This window comes from Lipophrys pholis, assembly GCF_963383615.2.
Source record: "Lipophrys pholis genome assembly, chromosome: 7".
Taxonomy (NCBI): Eukaryota; Metazoa; Chordata; class Actinopteri; order Blenniiformes; family Blenniidae; genus Lipophrys; species Lipophrys pholis.
This window is the reverse complement of record NC_137638.1, coordinates 27,587,597-27,607,089: the sequence shown is the minus strand read 5'-3', so window position 1 is coordinate 27,607,089 and position 19,493 is coordinate 27,587,597. Positions and strand designations below refer to the sequence as shown.

At 42.3% G+C, this 19,493-nt stretch overlaps 1 protein-coding gene across 3 annotated transcripts in view; it reads right to left on the bottom strand.

Annotated features, from left to right (window-relative positions):
• Positions 1 to 19,493, bottom strand: part of arvcfb (ARVCF delta catenin family member b) — a 258,481-nt gene that overhangs the window by 204,985 nt on the left and 34,003 nt on the right. The window contains exon 2 of one of the 3 annotated variants that reach the window (XM_080467630.1): positions 1,894 to 1,956. The exons of the other annotated variants lie outside the window; for them this stretch is intronic. The gene's annotated coding sequence lies outside the window, so the exon portion shown is untranslated. The remainder of the gene's footprint in view (positions 1 to 1,893; positions 1,957 to 19,493) is intronic. 3 annotated transcript variants of the gene reach the window in all.

Here is a 19,493-nt window from a genome sequence, read left to right as displayed (position 1 = left end):
CTGCACGTATAGCTCAGGCGGATGTAAACAATAAATATAAATGAAGGGCACCGGCAAAGGCTTTACTGGGAAAGGTCACGCTGAACATGGTATTTAAAAAGCAAACAAACTGTGAGCTCTCATAAAAATACTTCAATGTATTCAATGTGATAGTAACCGAGAAGGTGGAAGGTTTCAAGAAGCACTTTATTTTTGCTCTTATAAATCACTTAAAAACCATGATAATTATTAACAAAACAATAAGTTACTATACAGAGATGAGATTATTACTGAGCCTCAAATGAAGTGAAAGTAAAATGGACACTACTTCACAAAAGAAAAAGAAAAAATTCACACATGTATTGTCATTAATGCTTTACATTTTGTCTGTAATCTCACAAAAGTGAACTCAAAAATAGAATAAGATGGGCTTTGATAAATAATTGTCATAGGATCTAATGTAAAAACATTCCCAGATATCATCCATGGAATGACTCCAGCAGGGAGCTTGAGGTGCCGCCAAGTGTGAGTCCGTGATCTGACCTCTTCTAAAGGCAATCGTCTGTAAACAGTCGGTCTAAAGATGGCCACTTATTCCCACCTTCATGAATCATAAAGGAGGAATTTCAGGGCTTTGGAGGGGAAGAATGAGGGAGGAAATGAAAAAAAGAAAAGAAAAAAAAGCCAAGTCATAAAAACAAACTAACCTAAATCACATTCACTCTAAAACACTAACAAGCAGTGAAACAGAATTTGACAGTGAAGAATCACTCAGGGATTTTGTCCCCGCAGTCTTGCCACTCGGGGGAATAAAGAAGACCCCAACTGGGGCCGAATCACCGTCGCGCAGAGATGATGGAGGCAACTTATTGTCCAGCGTCTCTGCTTTCAGTAGACGCACATCAGAGCTTCCGCTGTCTGCGCCTTTCCAGTGTGAATTCTTTGCAAGTCTTTAAATCTTCCTGTGTTGTTGAGTCCTAAAGCCGATATCTCATCCAAAGCCAGACCATAACTCCTGGTTTAGGTGTGCAGATGCAGGTCTAGTGATGTAGTGCTCCCTCAAGAGCAGCCAGAGCTCTGTCCCGTTTAACAAAGAGAACAAAACCAAGACAGAAACAAAGCCTGACCCGGAGTCAGGATGTGCTTTCTCCTGCAGCCAAACTACGCAAAGGACCCATTTCACCTGACAGGAACAAGATTGAACCGAGCAGCAAAAAGGAACAACAAACTGTGACATCTGTGTTCAACTGAAGAGGGACTAAAGACGGAACAATGGTAAAAGTTACTAAAGAAAAAAAAAAAGGCTGACCATTTTGCAAAAACTCTTTTTTTGGGCGTCTTCTGCAAAATAGGTTCAACTTCAGTTTATGGCTCCTGGGCAACGAACATCAAGAGCTGAATTGATGTCAGATGGCAACAAAACATTTCCCCATGCCTTTGAAGCAATATCATCAGTACTTTGGAAAACAGTGAAAGAGACAGCAACCTACGGAGGCTGTTAGAAAAGATCCTGGGCGCATGAAGCCGCTACTTTGAAGGTGCAGCAGTAGTTTGAAGAGGACTCAACAGATTAACTCACTCGCCCTGTAATAAATAGCAAGTGAAAGGGGAACCGGCAAATCAAAGGCCTGTAAACACAATTGGTGCTATGTGACATTAACGGAATCTAAACTTCATTCTAAAGGACAAGATACATGTTGGTGTTTGCCAAGATGAAACATGAGCAAGCAAAGGTATTTTAAGTAAAAGTAAAAGCTCTGATGTCAAAGTTCATGTACTTTATTTTATAACCACATCATGAAGGTGATCAAAGCTTCCCTGATTCGTTCTCTCTTACAGATTACTTCCAGACAGAATTGAAGTGTTCTGCACATGTGCAGCGATATTATTACTAAGAGCTCAAACTCAGCCTACCTCAGGTTGAGGAGAAACACCCATACACCAATCAGAGCAGGTTGACATCAGACACGACTGGACCTGAAAAACACAGTAAGAAATGTATTGGACTTCAGTGTCAGTGGAATACACGGAAGGCGACATCAAATGTGCCTATTTTCCAGCCCTAACCCTTCGCAGTGAGGAAGACTCCGGCTGCACCAGTCTGAGCACACAGGTTCAGAATCAGTGAGGATAAAAAGAGGTGGAGATTTCAGCCGTTCCAAAGCTTCACACCGCTCATTAGACAATACAAACTGGTGCATCAACCTCATTAAATTCTCCTAAAATGCTGCAGTTTTTCTTCAGACAAATCAGCATCAGTATAGAAACTGGAGTGGAGCCTTTTGCCAGTGGTGATGATGTAATGAGGCTGATTCAATTACTCCCAGGGAGTTTCCACGATGTACCAAAAAAAGAGAAGGAAAGCTTTGCTTGCATATTTCATTTGCCAGCCCTCCTGCAATAGATCATCTTTCTTGAATGAGATTTCAGTTGCTGCAGCGTTTCATTTCAAAGAGATTCCACCCTGGTACATCTCAGCTCTGCTGACTGAAGCCCCGAGGCCGCCGACTGAAGCCGCTGCAGCCCGCCGCTCCGACCAGGCCAGTTATATATTCACACCAGCAGGAGCCGCCTGCCGTGGTCAAAGGTAAAGCTAGAGCCTGGCAGAGGCTGTCAGCTGGTGGGTTTTACATTCATAATTTAAAAATCAACACTCAGTGATTGTGTCAGTCTGCCACAGGTTTGGACAGGAGGGCTGTCAGAGCGCCTCTGTGTCACGACGTGCGCTCGGCGTGGAGACGGAGTACGGCGGTAAACAACGGCGAGCCGCACCGCGATGGGAGCTGCCATGAGCGGAACATGAGGGCGGCAGCTCGGTGGGAGCGAAGCGCTGGGCGGTGGAGCTCGTGTCCTCTCTGGTCAGAGGCCGAGGCCGTGACAAGTTACTGACGGAGGGATGCAGGTCCTCCAGCTGAGAATCTGACACATCTCTCCATCCTTTCCGCTCGCTCGGGGAGCTTTTTACTTCTACTCCAACAACTCAGCTGCAACTTGTCTCACCGCAAATGTTTTCTTACAGCAAATTGGCAAATGTTTTCTTTGTTTGTCTGGTGCCCCCCCCCCAAAAAAAATAAGAATCTAATGGTGCTATCATCTCATTAAGATCTTCGCCTTTGCAATGCCGGCTAAGTCAAATTAAACAGTCCTACATTTGGTGGTGCACTGCAGATAAAGAGAAGCACAACCAAAAAAAAACCCAGAAAACTAATTATCAGCAAATAGCAGAAGCCCGTCTTGTTGAGAAAGTGACGACATTTACAATTCCTGCGAGGCCCGTGAAGGAAAACTGACACGAGTGTTCGCGAGCGGTGGCCTCATTCACTGGTAATGTTCCTTCAGCAGGATGTTTTATGTGACACCATTACAGCTCCAGCTTTCTCTTCTGGTTTTCACAAAGCGGGTGATTCAACGCTTTATGAAAAGAACAATTGTTTTGTGCGTTTGACAGAGCAAGCAAATAAAGACCTAAACTTTCCTTTTTCAACCCCCCCCCTCCGGGGGCAGATTAGGAAAAAACTATGACATCTTAGAAAACGAATCCAACAATCAGCGGCAAGATTGAGCTGAGTCACAATTTATCACTCGCGCACGCCGAGCAGTTAGTGTGAGACTCAACACTGGGCATCAGACTCCGAATAAATGGTGGCAGCCAGAGCGGGGGAAAAAATCATCACGTTACAGCATCATTGGGCTTCTAATAAAGCACATGACATATTTGACTGTAGCTCAGTGGTGTTTAGTGGCGGGGAGGATTCTCTTTTTGATGCTCATGTTTGACTGCTCTGGTATCATTGCCGTCTGTGAACACAAAGGAACCGCTTGATATCGAAACCACCATGCTATCAGCCTTCATGTCATCTTTAACCACACGAGTATGACAAGGTCCCTGTAGTACTCCGATTCTAATGAGCAGAAATACATCTAAACAGAATCGTCTGGGGTAAAGAAAAGTAGAAAGCGTGATGCTGTTTGCACTGCCCTGATGTTTCCAACAAGACTCGGCCCGAGCAGCGCTCACACGGAGCACACATACAGTCGTCAGCAGGGGGCGGCTTCCATAAATAGAATGAAAAGTGGGCAAGTGGCTGCTGGGAGTGGCTTTTACTGAGAATATGATCGATTAAAAAGCAATTTGCTCCTCTGCTCGGCCCCTGCACTCTTAAACGACAGCCCCCCACGGTCCAGATGGAGCTCCGAGGGGTCGGAGGAGTCAGCCTGCCCCTCCATCTACAGCAGACAGAGCAACAACACCCCCCCCCCCCCCCCCCCCCCCCCCCAAACACACACACACACACACACACGCACAACCCTGGAGCCTCAGCCACAGTCTGCTGGGCACCGTGAGAGCAACCAGGCAGAAACACTGCGGCGGTCCCTGGTGGTCTCAGAGAAAATCTAGACTTTGTTCTAACACGCTGAATGTTTGAAAAAGCAGAAATGGAGGCGAGAGTGCAGGTTAAGGCAAACAGGGACAGATGAGATGTGAATCAGATTCAGGTTTTCGGTGTCCGACACCTGCCTGCATTGCATCGCTTTGCTCAGTTTGAATATAACAACGACATGATTACTTTGCATGTGTGCTTCAAAATGGGAAATCAATATTATGAATTCAGCTATGTCTTCATAAGACCTTGCCTTTGCTCACAAAATCATTATGCCGCTCCCTCGCTTGTGGATGCATGGCCACCTCAGCTCCTCGGCTCTTTGCCTGAGTTCTTACATTATTGAAAGCAGTCCTGCCGTCCCTGTTCAGTCAGGAGACCAGCCGTTCACAACATCATGGACGCATTACAGAGAACCTCACCTTAGTCTGAATGTAAGTCCAGCTCAGCATATTCTTCTGAAATGATTTCCACTATGAAATCTTTCTTTAGTACATGTGCCAATGCTAACGCTGACGGTATTCTCGGTTGAATTCCCTGCTTGGGGTCGGAGTTTGCATGTTCCCATTGTGTGTGCAGGTTTTCTTCCTCCAGTTTCCTCCCACAGTCCAGGGACATGAGTTGAAGGTTCAAAGGCTCTAAGTGGCCCACATGTGAGTTTGTGGTTGGAGTTAAACTATGATGGATCAGCAATCATGCCTTCACACCACGTCGGCCTATATCAGCTCCTCCCTTCCTGCAATTGTAAATCTGACAAAACACGATTGGAGATGAATCAACTGATGAATTTTCTTCCCAAGTTTGTAACAATATTTTCATTTTTCACTCCTTGTAATTACTCTGCTTAAATTTTAGCCGCTCGTGTTGTCTGGTTCAAGTCTTCAGTAAAATGATTGTTATAAATTGTTAATGTGAACATGTTGAATTTCTTATTACAGAAGCTTATGTGTTAGGAATTATTAAAAAGCAAATCAAAATATCCTCCATACCACTGATTCTCAAACTAGTGGCCCTCCGGTGGAAGAAAGTCATACATATTTCGAAAAAAATATCAAGAGCAGCTTGGTTCTCCTACTTTGACATGATTGGTTATGAGTTGAACTGCGAGAAAAGAAACAACGATTACGGCTCTGTCAATCTAATGTGTGCGAATGAATGAAAAAAAAGCGACGTTCTGGTTTGCTGTATTCATTCGAGGTCAAGAGATGCGGCACCGTATCGGGAGGAGTTTAAGTGGCTGTTATAATGGCACCGCTTTGTACTGCGACTCTGGCAAAACTGATCAATAATTAATCCTCGTATCAGGAGCAAGCATGTCTCCTTTGTGCACCGTCCATAACTAATCGGATCAGCCTTCACTAATGTATGTCCAGGTTGGTCAATGGAACTGGGAGAGATCAACATTCTTCTCAGGTTTAAGACACTGTTAAAACCACTAGTTTATATTATATTGAACTCATTTAATAATACAAAGAGTCAGTTATCAGAGAATAGTCATCAAAAAAATTAAAATAAAGCACTTGTTGGGTCCCATTTTTAAAGCAGACGCTACATCAAGAGCCGTTTCACAATTTCTGGATCCTCTAGGAAACTATGAAGCTGTTTTCACAGTTTTCTTAATTATGTCTAGGCTGATGAAAATAATACGTTCTGAATTTGCAAGTGCAAATACATTCATGCGAGCATTAAATATTGTGCAACCTCTGTCTCTCAAACACCCGACAGGTTTGTCTGATCCCCTGCTGAGAGACGAGGCCGGAGTGGAGATAAAATGGGAGGGGAGGCTGGACCATATGGACCCGGGCTGTGCACGCTCTGGAGCACGCCATGGGAGACTGGCCCGCCGGTGGCCTCGCCGTCACTGTTGATACGAGGCTACAAAATGATCAGTGGGTGTCCTAGATTTAGTTGAATGTAAAGGTGAGGAGAATCCATAAAAAGTGTAGGTCCACTGATAAAATGTTTTGTATGTAAATATAATTTACTTTAACAATAAAACGCTTGTCAAATAAACTCCAATTGATCCCTTTATGCAGCACGGGAGACATTCCATGCTTCTCTAGGTGGAAATCTCAGACGCAAAAAACCTCAGACAGGGTTGTGAAGTAAAAAACATCAGTGGCTGAGCTAAAAAGATAAACACTATTCTCAAAAAGCCAGGCTCTCTGTTACCATAGGAACACAGGTAGGGATGGCGGTGAGCTGAGGCGATACACACATAAAAACACAATAATCCATGCATGTTTTTACATGCGCAGTCCGTCTGTCCAAGCACAACAAGAATGCAAAACACCCACAGTGAAGCAAAGTCTATTTAAGCCTTTCCACAACATATTAACCATATCGATTCAAAGCTGCAGAGCGTCTATGTCTCAGAGAACACTCCCACTAACTGTCCTCGCTGTCTGAAGCTCTTGGCTTCAGTGGAACTTGGCCTCAGACGAAGTGGCTGGAGGTTAATTGACAGTGATAGATGACGCAACGTGGAAGTCATTTGGAGAGAGATCTGGCTTCTTTATCAATGGCAGCCATCCTCACACGGACAGCACAAGAGGGAGTTAACAGGAGTGATTCTGTCCAGAAGGCTCACGTTCCCACGTCCAACGTGTGACGAGGGCTGACGACCGAATCCAGACCAAAGCCATAAATACACCTCATTCCCTACAATAAATTACTTCAATATGTAAAGACGCTGCATCATATTCGGACAATTTAATCAAAATTTACTTTATTATCCAGTTAAGTGGGAAATTAACGGTTTAATTTCTAAAATCACCCAGAAATAGCAGGAAAAAAATAAAAAAATAAAACTTCTATTGCTCACTAATTAACTTGTGATATTGAGTATTGAATGAAAGAAAACATTATCGTCTTTATGCCACACTGAACTATAGTGGATTGAGCCTTACATTTAGCACAGAATACATAATCCACATCTTGAGACATTAACACAAATGTTTTGCTCTATACACCAGCAAGAACTTAGTTTAGTAGTTGGATTTGAAACTAAATATTAAAATGGACAAGTTGACTTATTATATTACCTTTGTTCACTCAGTCTTGGTCCCTCAAAAAACAACAGAGGGCTTCAAATGTGATGGAATTCCTCAAATACTCTCAAATTAAAGCTGGAAATCTGCACTGAGAGTATATTGTGAATGCTTCATTTGATTGCTGTGTGTGAGCGCGAAATGCTGTCCAAATATCTGTGGATCTGAATGTATTTTACCAATAAAGCAAAAAGTGGATTTTCTCAAAGTAATTTATCTGATTGCTGCTTTCTTGTATTTGCAATATTTGCTGTAATGGAAGTGAGACTCATGACTCACATAATTTATCTAAATGCTTTCAGACCTTTACTGCCAACCCAATTATTGATGTCTTTTGTCAATGACTCTGTGACCTTGCGTGGTTTATCGGAGGTCCCCTGAGTTCACTGCTAAGAGGATGAGGAGATAGCGATGGTGGAGGGGGGTCGTACTGCATTTTAGTGGCGATACAATGACATACATTTAACCCATATCCTGTTTCCACTGGATACTTCTCATATCTAGACTGTTATACCATTTATGATCACAGGAAAAGTCAAAATTACCAGAAAGGAGAGAAATGGTATTTTGTGCTGATATTAAAATGGCCCATGGCTTTAAAGCTTTTCAGTTCCATTAGAACTGTGGAAATACTGAAAGTTTTCCTGGATAAAACATATCATCACTCAGACATTTTTTTTAACATATCTACATCCATTAAATCTGAATAAATCCACACACCATAGTCAGAAAAGGGTTAACTCCCAGTAGAGGGAAGACAAATCAAATGTATTATTCTTCTCAAGTCTTTCAACAAACTCAAGAGTGGCTAATTGATCTTCTTCCAAATACTAATACTTCAGCACATCTTCCCAAGCTGAGGTATAATTGATTATCACCAAAATAAAACCAGTGAGATATAACGGAAATTGGTAGATGTTCTTGAAGGGCTGGACTGAGTGGTTTTGATGTGAAAAAGTGTTCAATGCAGGAAAAAAGTCTCATCATCTAACCGAGGAACAGATTCACCGTCGGTGTAATAATGATTGACTTCATCACCTATCGTCTCCTGCTCCATCTTCAGACATAAAACATTCATTTATCTCTTGTGCAAGGATTAAAAAAGAAGCTTAATGCTGCAGAAAATCCTCAAAACACTCATTTCGTTTTCCTGTTCTCGAATTCACAGCTCATTAAAATGAATTTCTTGATTGCGACTTCTTACAAATCCTCACGATTGATAAAAGTAGAATAAAGAAGGACGTGAAAAATGATGTCTTTCGTTTGAGAACAGCAGCTAAATCTGATAGCCCCGTCCTGCCAAGGTCTGACCTCCCATCTCACTTCTGATAGTTTGTGAAATTGATCCTGCCAGCAACAACTGTGCAAAGACACTTCCACTTGATATGGCATTAAAAGCAACAGTGTCCTATTATGGCTTATGGATTAGCCAGTCTCAAATCCCCCCCCCCCCACACACACACACACACACACACACAGCTTTCTCTGGCACCAGCAACGTGTCAAACAATAGTTGCCAAGTCTGCTGCCTGCAACAAAAGATGGAAAGAATTAGAGAAATGGAAATGGTGATTCAATGCCGTTATGAACACTGGAGCGCAGTGCGCTACGACTGAGGAGAAATCCATTCAGACGGATTTAATGCACCGTGGAATCTGTTTCCCGCCCCGACACCCCCTATCTGTGGCCACTCCAAATTGCCAACTAAAAGTCCACTGTGTTGTCCATGAGTTCTCTCTTTGCTCCCAGGTTGCCCCGCCTTCCTGTGGTTAATATTCAGTGTTTAATTGCTGTGTCACCTTTGCTGACTGGAATTGGTCTCAGAGCCAGCAGTCATTCAGGAGTCAAACATTAAAATGTAGTATATACATAACATTAATACAAGGACAGGGTGCTTTCAGGTAAAAGTCAGTTCCCGACTGACCACCGGTTGCAGATTCTACGCACAAGAAAAGAAAATAAGAGGAGTTAGACTTTCGAATTACAGAAAAAGTTCAGCAATCTAATATCACGTACCAACTATTTTGCACAATCAGTGCATTTCGTTCCATCTGTATCCTTGGCTGCTCTTCAACTCACCTCTTCTTTTAAACCCAACAAGGTTACATTGCTTTGAATTTTCCCAATAGAAAGTGCAAGTACGGACCTTCCTGACATCTATTTAAGCCTTTAGCCATGTATCTGTGTCTGGAACTCATCCAGGAGCAGTAAATACCCGGCAAACAGCAGCAGCAGCAGCAGCAGCGGCAGCAGCGCAACGCCGGGGAGATTGGTATTCCGAGTGGCAGCTTCCAAAGTTGAAGCTGCATAAATAGCCCAAACTATTACATAAAGGTAAACAAACCACATAGTGCAGAATCATATCTGCTCCATGCTGCAGCAGGTGGGTAAACTGATAAAAGCTGCTCGGCTCATCAAATGGTGTAATAATGTGTTTTCTTGGTTTCACTCGTCTTTGTGGCGGCAGACGGGGCGAAAGCTGTCGAGACAGAAACACAAAGAGAGAAGAGCAAAGGAGCAGACTGATGGCACAAACACAGGAAATAGGCCAAGGGGATCCAAGTCCGTTGTGAAGTTTCATGGAGACGACTGGCCTTGTTGGGAAAAAAAACAAAAAACCAGAGCCAAACGGTGGCATAATGTGCTTTAGATGATGTCTCGCTTCAGCTGTCAAAAGTTTCTCCCAAATGACGGGCCGCTGCTCAAATAACAAGCCTCACAACTCGGGATGAAAGACCCCGTGAACATACACCTGTTTATTGCATTCAGAGTGGCTCAGTAACGACGCGAAGGCTTTCCTCCACAGCCAGGACCAGAAAGTCTCGTCTGTTCGCAGGCAGGGATATAAATATCACATCTTTCACTTGTTGGTGTATCAGCCACATAAGCTCCATCCAATTTAAATGGTGTCTGCAGGCTGCCACGAGAGGGAATCCGAAATGAGCGAAGGTGGAAAAGAAAAGGTAAAGAAATGTAGGCGGATATAGAAAGGAAGGGGGAAAGGATGAGAGGCTTATGAAATAAAGATGTAGAGGGCGGCTGAAGACAGTGTTGATGGGGGTTTAGGGGGCAGTAGTGGACTCCGACGTCTTGTGGCCGTCCCCCATGAGGTGGTTTTGTGGCAGGATGTCTGCAGTGCTGTCAAACAGCGTCAGCGCTCGCCTTCTCTCTGGAAATCAGAGCTCGGCTTGTTTATCCATCCAAATCCTGCAAGACCCGTTCGCTCGCCGTCCACCGAAATGAAGTGCAAAACAAATCTGTTGCGCCGTTAAACGTCTCGGCAAGAACAGCGTGTGGACAGCCATGAAATTCCTTTGCGTGAGCCAAGTAAATCAACACTATATTTTCATGTCGAGTTCAACTTTGTTGAACTTTCAACCAAAAAATGTTCACCGCTTGCTTTTGAAGGATGGAAAAAAATTTTTTTAAATAAAAGAGAGAGCAACACAGTCTTTGGTGTAAATATAAACCGTTGTGAAAAACACTCATGTTTTAGAGCAAAGCTATCCGGAGGTCTGCTCGCTAAAGAAAACAGAAAGTATCTCAAAGAGCCATTCGGACTGAAAAGCACAAACATGTTTATGGCTTCTACTCGCAGCTTACAAACACACACTGGAAGTGGTCGTCATGTTAACCAAGCGGATGGAGTGAAACTCTTTTTGCTGTGCCAGGCCTTGGCAGTTCGTTCCAGCGATGATGTCTTTGCTGTGGAAAAGTGTCTTCTGGGGCTGCAAAATCACCTGCAACTGTCAACTCTGCAACGAAATGACGGACAAGCCGTGGATTCCTCTGTATCTTAAAGTGGTGAGGGAGGTCCGACCACTGTGGTTCATGGGCAAGAGTGCAATAGAGTTCTTTGTCTTTCATCTATAGTCTTCAAAGACAAACAAATGTAGGTGGAAATGTCCAAAAATGAATCTATGGATGTCTTCCAGCTTTCTTTTAAACAATAGGAAACAAAACTTACTTGCATACTAAGACATAAAAACTCGATTTTTCCCAGGTGGAAATTCTTTACAGCACTGCTCCACACAGAGTTTCAATAATCTATAGAGATTAGGATTAGAAAATGATAAAATACTAACAAAATGTGAATTACAAAAGAGTATAGAATATAAAAAGTGTATACCAGTATATACATGTTAAAGCCTGAAAGTAAATAAGTTCAATATGTGTTGTAGAGTCTAATGTTGTGATGGACTGGTGTACCAGGTGTATCCTGCTCTCGTCCACAGTATGATGGGATTGGCTCCAGCGCCTCGTGACCCTGAAAAGGATAAGTGGGATAAAAGATGGACGGATGGAGTCTAATGTCCACAGGAAGGAAGGATCTCCTGCAGTGCGTCTCTACGGGACGAGGACCAGGACATCATGGAGGAGGTGAAATATGTTCAAGATGGACTTCACTTTGGTGCTGCTCATTCTGGGCCATATCTATTTTTATTCTTCATAGGGTGAGTAATACATTCAAATGACGGTTTGGGTCAAAATGGCCAAAGAGAATTGAATTTCCTGATATTGTGTCAAATGTAAGGGAGCCTCTAATAATCTGTTCACACCTTGAAATGGATGAGAAAGGTAAGAAAAGGTTTACGTCACTGCAACTGAATTCATACATAATTTGTATGGAACATGTTAAGGATCCAACAAGAAAATTGTGATCAAATTCACAAGAAATGTATTGATAATATGGACCTTATACGTGAAGACGCCGCACAGCTCGTAACAACTATTTGTCAATAACAGATTGAAAGCTTTATCTAAGGAATGTTAATTGTGGTTATGGGAAAATTAGAAAGACTAAAGTATCTCAACTGAAAGCCAACTTGGTTTGATCGTATTCAAATTTGTTTCGTTTTTGACTATATTTTGCATTTAAGAAAAAAAAAAAGATTAAATCAATTCAAGTGTGTAAAAAGTGATGCATCTGAGCACTTTAGATGGCTGCCGTACCCACCGGCGTGTGAATGACTGAATCTGATTTAAAGGCTTAAAGCACATTAAGCACATTATCAGTCATTTCCATTTACCAATAAATAGCTGTTGCACTGGGTCAAGGCTCCCTAATGAAGTAGCTGCTGAGTGTGCATCTGCTATCAACTCACACTAGCAGCTGTATCAGTCACTTATTACCACACTCAGTAAAAACAGGGACACCTTCACATTCCTACAGGCTCACAAGTTAGTGTGCAAGCACAACATCACAAAGCTTTAGTAATCAGCAAGTTGAATGGCATGAATGGTGAAGAACGTACCGTGTGGTAAATCTTTGAATTGAGAATGTGATCATTAGAACAATGCCTGAAATGCTCGCACGGCGTTGGGAGAAACTTGGGGTTCAGTGTCTTGATCGATGACACAAAGACAATGGAGATGAGCGAGCGAGTCAGCAATATTGGGGTTGGAGGACGAACCGCTCTAACAACTGAGACACAGATGCATCAAATGAAACCCTAAGGTTAAAGGAACGGCTCATACTGGATGGCTTCGTGGAAATGTGACAGAGAAAAGTTTGAGACGGTTCCGTCATGTATGCAGGAGAGATGATGGCTGTGTAGGGAAGGAGAGAGCAGCCAAACAAGAGAACAGGCAGTGAGGAAGTTCATAAAGCAGTGAGGGAGGGCAGAGAGATCGGCGAGAGGAAGGAGGAGATGGAGGCTATTGGAAACCATTAGTGAAACCCCGAAGGGAAAAATCCTGAAAGAAGATCTGTAGCATCGTGTTTGACAGAAGTGAATGCTTGAGGCATGCAGATGCAAAAGAAACCAATAAATCATCGTTTTCCCACCTTGCATTGGTCCCGTCAATATTCCCCATCTCGTTGGATTTACATGATTTGTCTTTAGCTCAAGTAGCAGCCATGCTGCAGCAACAAGCAGCACAGCAAATATATAAGTGAGTACTCCTGTAGTTAACATAAACAGACACGGATAATAAAACAGACTTGCAGTCATAAGTCTCTGCAGTTACATATGTATGGTTCAGAAGTGACTTGTTCATTTGCATAGACCCACGGCCCGGCTTGGATGACACATCCCCGCTCCGGCTTGTAGCCGCGAACACTGAGCTGTGGCTAATTTATCTGCGACTCATTTTCTTCAGGCTTTTAAACAACGGAGAAGCAGAACAAAGGTCTGTCATGTGCGACGTGGAGCGCAGTGAAACAGACTTAGCCTCTGGAAAAACTGCCTTCATTTACTCCAGCGAGAAGGGGATAAAACGCAACCCGCGCCTCTTAATTTATGATACAGGGTAAATTAATGGCTGCTGACAAGCTCAATAATTTTTCAGAGGCAACAGATAACAGTTATAATTATCTGGCACAGAATTAAATAGCCGGCGTGGAAACAGTGGGCCCCTCATACACGCAAATGCGCAAACACCCACACACACTGTCTGTATCTATGTTCAATAACATCTGCTGGACAAAGCAAGGCTTCATTAATGGTGGACTTGAGTGTTAATGTGAGATTGTTTAGTGTATTACAGTCCAGTTTCTGACAGGGAGCTGAGTCCATGCCAGTCTCTTTCTTTCTCTGCCTCCGGTGCTGGACAAAAACATATTACATCTTCAATACAACAGTGCTTTTCCCGAATCAACTCTATTTCCACAGAACAACTGTGCTGCAGCTACACTCTGCAAGAGGCTGCCATCTTTGCTTTCATTCTCATTCTGCACTGAACGCCTGCATGTCAGGAACTAAGTATTCATTGCGTTATGATTCATTACCCCCAGTCATTTAAAGCAGCAGTAATCGATGGTTACTCCTCTGCAATGCCCGCTCAGAAAAAAAAAAAAAAAAAAGCTTTTAAGAGAGAGAGACACCAATAGAAAGAGGCACAGGGATACAAAGTTACTCTGAGAGAAGCTCAGCATCAAAACAAGCCCTCGCACTGTCTGTGGCAGATGCCTGACTTCATTAGGGACTTGCATGGTGCTTCACACGCACTCCAAAAGGCTAAAGCCACAAACAACACAGAAGAAATGGACTCTTTCTGGGCACTCGGAGCGTGTCAGCGCATTTACAGAGGAAAATACACCACTTCTTCAGATAACTTGTGTTTTATGTGTCTTTTCTCTCTCTGGCTGTTGACTCTATTAGACAGAAAAAATAAGGGGGATGGATGCAGAGAGCACAGCTGCCCTCTACGGGTGTGACAACATACTGGCAGCTCTGATTTCCTCTCCTGATGCAGCATCATCCTTGGAAGATGCAGAGAGGTGCACTTGTCAGAGCTCCGGTGTTTAACACTAATTAGTTGGCTTATCTCACTAATGTTGCAAGCATCAAACACCGCAACAGCAGGGTGGAAAATAGGCGGATTTTCTCAGCTTAGTCCAAAATATTTAGCTCACTCGGAAAGTGAAGCATCTTGACATGTTTTTTTACCTTTTTTTCTATCATTTTTTTTTTTTTTTTTGCTTGTGTAATATACTCGCAGCCCAAGCTTCTCAACTGTGCACTGCTCTGCTATCTCTGGTTTCAAATTCCATACTTTTGCATGCCAAGTTCAATACAGCACGAGGGAAGGAGGCGTATGTCTTTGCTCTGTCCTCACCGCCCCGTGCTGAGGACACAAACCATAAAAAAACAAGGTGGAAACGTACATTATGTGTCTGGCAACAGATTTTTATAGAGCGGGCCCAAAACAAATGAGGTCTGTGTGTACTCTGACGACGCTTCAAAGAGCCAGTGGGGGCCACAGTTCGTGTTTCTTCGTTCGGCAGCCTCTCCACCGCACTGCAGACCCCTGGAGATCCTGGAAGCATGTTGCTCCAGAGGGAGGCCGTGTACGAATCCTCCCTGCCACTCTGAGGTCTTCCCCCTGATCATCCCCAGCATGCTATGATGTGTGATCCAGCAAACGTATGTGTGCATGAAAGGAGCACATAGGAGCCACATCTCTGAAAACATTCATCATCATGTCAAAGCTGATACCGTTGCAATTTTAAGAGTAAAAATATGCAAGATCCGAAAAAAAGCAAGGATGATTTTTGGAGTCATTTTCAAGCAGAGACAACAGTTAATCTTTTTTTAAATGTTAGAGAAAGCTGAGTCGAAAGCTATTTTAATACAAATGTTTTGGGATTGTTTTAATATTGCATTGCACATGGATGGCAGCCTGGTGTCGCCTTGTCTAATGCAAAGGTAACAACATGACGGAGTTCAACAATAGGTAACATCAGAATCTATGTCGTTGTGCGACATCTTAAATAGCAAGTGCACTTCCCTTACACAGCACATTTCCCATTGAAACAGTCTCAGAGTTCATCACATGTACCGTCGCGTTCAACCATTCCACGTCCATGTTTCAAAGAATCAATACCATCTGGTGGTACAAACAGGTATTGCAAGACAATTGTTAACTACATAACGTGAAAGGTGCATTAATATTTATAATAATGTAGTCATGATAGACATTTCTTTACATTATGTTGTTTTAAGATTACATATCTCACTGTTAAACGCTTTCAGAGTGACTGATGGTAAAAACAGTCTGAGTATAACCAATTCAAGTCATGTGGCATCATGTCTCGATATGATAAGGTTCGAAATGAATGAATGACTCAATTGAAAAAATGTTCATGTCAATTTTCCAATAAAGTAAAAAGACAGTATGACTGGTAAATGTGCTGCAATGGCTTTGATGAACCAAATGGGAAAGAACATGCAGATGGTTAATAATTCAATAAATGTAATGCATTAAAAATTCAATTAGGGAGTATATATTGCAATGAGACCTGCAGCAATCTATGAAATACTAATGTAGTGTCATGGGTAAAAAATTAAGACTGGAGAGTGAGAGAAGAAGAAACACTCGAGAGCAAAGTTCCCCCAACACTTCTGAAATGCAGTCTGGCATTTTGGCACTTCATCAGACCACTTTGCATATCGAACCGAACAGATATGGAAAAAAGAAAAAAGAAAATCCCACTGCCAGAGTCAGAAAGGCTGCATAAACTCCCCCATTAGAGCTGCAGAAGTCAGGTAATGGAACAAGGGCCTGACCTTATTGCTGCTACTCCAGCCCTGTCATCCAGAGCAAAGATCTACCAGAGGCAGCAGAAAAGCGGAGCGGCTCTCAAGCGAGAGGAGGAATTTGAGCAGAGATCACTGTAGTGTGGAGAGAGGCTAAGAGCTGTGGGCAGAGAAAAGCAACTCAGCCTGTTACACTAGTTACTGCAGCGACTGCTCCATTATACCGTTTTGCAGACCTTTGGCTGCCAGACAACATTAAACACAGTGCAGCAAAAGCCAACAGTAACACTGAGAGAAAACACAACGCCGCATCAATAATAATGAATCACTCACGCACTCATTCAAACGCCATCTTGTTTGCTGAGTGGCTCACCCACACGTCCGACGAAGTCACTCGTTCGCTCACTCATTTGCTCATTCACTGAATCGCTCAATCACGCTCTTCCACTCAAACTGTTTTAGTCACCAAAGCACATCCGCACACAGACACATGTGGTTTATCTATAAATAATAATTATACATGAATAATAATGATAATACCAATAAGGGGGCAAAAACAAACAGAAAAATGCATCAATACAAGTGTAATTATAGAAACATGCTGTCTGAGCGCATTAAGATCCGTCTTCTTTTTGAGTTTTGAGGAATTTTAACGTGTCCCAAAAAGATGGGACGCTATACATAAAGAAAATATATAAAGTAAATGCAAAACACAGTGGTGTGTAAATGTCAGCAACTCATATTTTTTTCACGAACCGAAACATATCAGAGCTGCTGCAAAACCTAAAGGTACTTTTTGGCATTGATGGTGCATTTCGAGCTGAGCGAGCTGCCCACACCAGAGGCACTAATGCAACCCCATTAAAGATGCTTCTGAACCGATAACCAGCTGGATGACCCCCCCCCCCCCCCCCTTTTTTTTTCGTTCACAGGAAATGGCATCCATGGTTTCCAAAGAAATTTTAAATTCTGATTCATCCAACCACAGAACAGTTTTCCATTTTAAATGAGCTTTGGCAATGCTTCAGGATCGTGTTCACATGCAGCTACAATCATCTTAAAGTTACATTTGTGGATTGTGTTCACAGGCAGTGATTTATGGAAGTATTCCTGAGCCCATGTAGTGATCTCTATTAAAGACAAACAAATGTTTTAATGCGGTTTAGAGCCAGATGATCACAACTGTCTTTTAGCCCTGTCCACTGCACACAAACATGTTCCAATGATTATCAATCAATCAATCAAAAACATCCACTACAAAGTGCCTTGTATGTTAAAAATAGACGTCCTTTCCTCTCCCACCCCTCACCCCATCCCCTATGTAATACAACTACAAATAGGTTTTACACTGTCGATGGTGGAATTTTCAAGGTTTTCACAGTTTTCTACAAAATATTCACAATTCTGTGCTTGAGGAACAATATTCTCAAATTGTTCCACAATTTTCTGACATAGTTTGAGGCTCCTCCACTTGTTTTTTAAAAATGAGCCAATATGTTCCCAAAACTTCAAAATATCTCTGTTTATGTTCTATTGGGAATAAAATGTTAGTTTATGTGCCAAGCAGATTATTGCATTCTGTTTATATTTACATTTGAGAGCATCCCAACTCGACTTTTGAATGGGGTTGCACTTACTTTTACGTAATTCACTTAAATAAGTCGAATGATTTTCCTCAATCTTGAATATTGTAGGCATCATCAAGTAATCCAATTAAAGTAAGTCTGTAATAACATGGAGAGAAAAATGGCTGTAATGACAATCCATGACACAGAGGAATAAGACAGATTGTTCACAAGATCAGATCCTTGTTGGTTTTACTTTCTTTCAGGGAAATTACAAAAACACAATCTTCATGGCTGAGGTTAATAAGAAGTCAAAACAACAACATTCCGGAATCAAACAACAGTATGATAACCACTCATTTATTTTTATTGCAATTACGGAGCCGGCCTCAGTGCAGTTTATTGACGCAGGTTCCCTTAGCTCGTCACTGCATGCTATGTCAACACACAAATCAACCAAATGAGTGACAAGTACTCAGACGGGAACATGACTCACTAGTATTCATTTGGCAGGCCAAAAACATAACAAATCAGTTTTGTGTTTGTATCAATAACAAACCAAAACCCAATGTCCTCCTGTGGGGAAACGCTGCAGCAATACAGCAGCAGCTGCACCCTGTTGCAGCCATACAGAAATATTATGATCCAGATTGTAATGCGAGGAAATCAATTCATTCTGTACATGTGCATCACTCTGGCTTTAACACCTCGGATGGCATCATGATAAAACCTTGAGAAGATCACGATCAATAGACACAATGTGCTTTTCTGGCAAATGTTAGACTTATCGGGCTCCAGGAGGCACAATATTGAAAGGTCAAAGTGAGAAACAGTGTTAGTATTCACAGTGACAGTCTCAGTGGCATTTCACTTGTGGAACATATGCAAAACAATCACAAAACACCATACGACTCCCATAAATGTGAGTTGTAGCGCCGCTTCCACAGCTCAGAGACCAACTGCTTTTTGTCATTCCCATCATATCAGATGAACAAAAAAAAAATGTATGTTTTAAAACATTGTAAGCAGAAACTGAAAAAAAAAAAATAGCTTTTAAAATCTGAGATATCATCTCAATGTAAACACGGCTAATCCTAAAGCTGGCATCCTAAATGTAAATGCCGCATAACACAGCATTCCACGAGAAATAATGGCAAAGCCTGCATCACTTCTAGAACAAACATATATCTATCTTACTGTATTTTTTCTTGCAGAAACATGCAGTCTCGGTCCAAGTTCAACATCGAAAATACACCCTTGAAGGAGAGCAGCGACTAAAACAACAGTTGAAATATCTGCTCCGAGGGGGCGGAAACAGGCATCCTGGGTGTCTTTCACCACTTCTTTACCACTAAAACTCTCTCATGTTTACATTTTCATATTTCATCTTGTGCCTGATGACAGTCATTCTTTACCAGTGTTACAAATGTGAGAGCAAGTCGACACTTTAATCAGCCGTCTCGACTACTTGAATGAAGCAAATGTATCGTAGTACCTTAACTACTAAGATTTCATTATTTAATTCTAAAAAGTAAA